This window comes from Mesitornis unicolor, unplaced genomic scaffold (genome assembly GCF_000695765.1).
Source record: "Mesitornis unicolor isolate BGI_N332 unplaced genomic scaffold, ASM69576v1 scaffold41760, whole genome shotgun sequence".
In the NCBI taxonomy this organism is placed as follows: Eukaryota; Metazoa; Chordata; class Aves; order Mesitornithiformes; family Mesitornithidae; genus Mesitornis; species Mesitornis unicolor.
In genome coordinates, this window is record NW_010157014.1 from 3,000 (window position 1) to 3,853 (window position 854).

Below are 854 nucleotides of genomic sequence, written 5' to 3' on the forward strand. Positions count from 1 at the left end.
AAGACAAGGGGAAGGATAAAAAAAAAAAAGGAAGAAAAAAATTCAATGCGAAATGCCGTGAGTTTCTCCCTCTCTCGCAAGTAATTTTCAGTTAATTTATGTTGAATCAATGGTTCCTCGCAGTCATATGGATGGCAGGCTCCCAGCCATTATTAGTGTAAACAGATTTGTGAGCAGTATATTTAGCTGTTCCATATTGCTTTTAGGAAATGTGCACATTTCAATGGCGTATACTGAGAGAGGGCCATACCCTGCCACCGCTCCGCAGGTGGGGACGGGGCCGTACGGAGGCATCCGTGCCCCCGGCCTCCTCTTCCTCACCTTGGGGCTTTGGTGACCCTTGGAGGCAGTGGGGAACATCAGCTCCTGCCTGTCCCGTCTGGGTTTCATCCTTGCAAAGATGAAATCTCATCATTTTTTGCAAAAAAACAGCAAATTTTTTGGGGTCACTGGTGGGGGTGGCCTGGCTGAGGCCACATATGTCCCTGTGGGTCACAGAGGCTGGATCAAGCTCATGAGCGTGGAGGTGGTTGCACTGGTGGGGTTGCATGGGTGGGTGCTCAGCATCATTTTGATGCTCTGGGGCACCCACTGGTGCCTCACCCATGTCCACCCAAAGACCATGCTGGGATGCAGATGGCATATCCACCCAGTGACCACGATGGGATTCAAGTGGCACATTCACCAAGGACTATGCCAGGATGCAGATGGCACATCCATCCAGAGACCATGCTGGGATGCAGGTGACACAATCGCCAAGGATGACACTTGGATGCAGGTGGCACATCCATGCAGGGACCACACTGGGATGCAGGTGGCATGACCACCAAGGACCACAATGGGAGTCAGGTGGC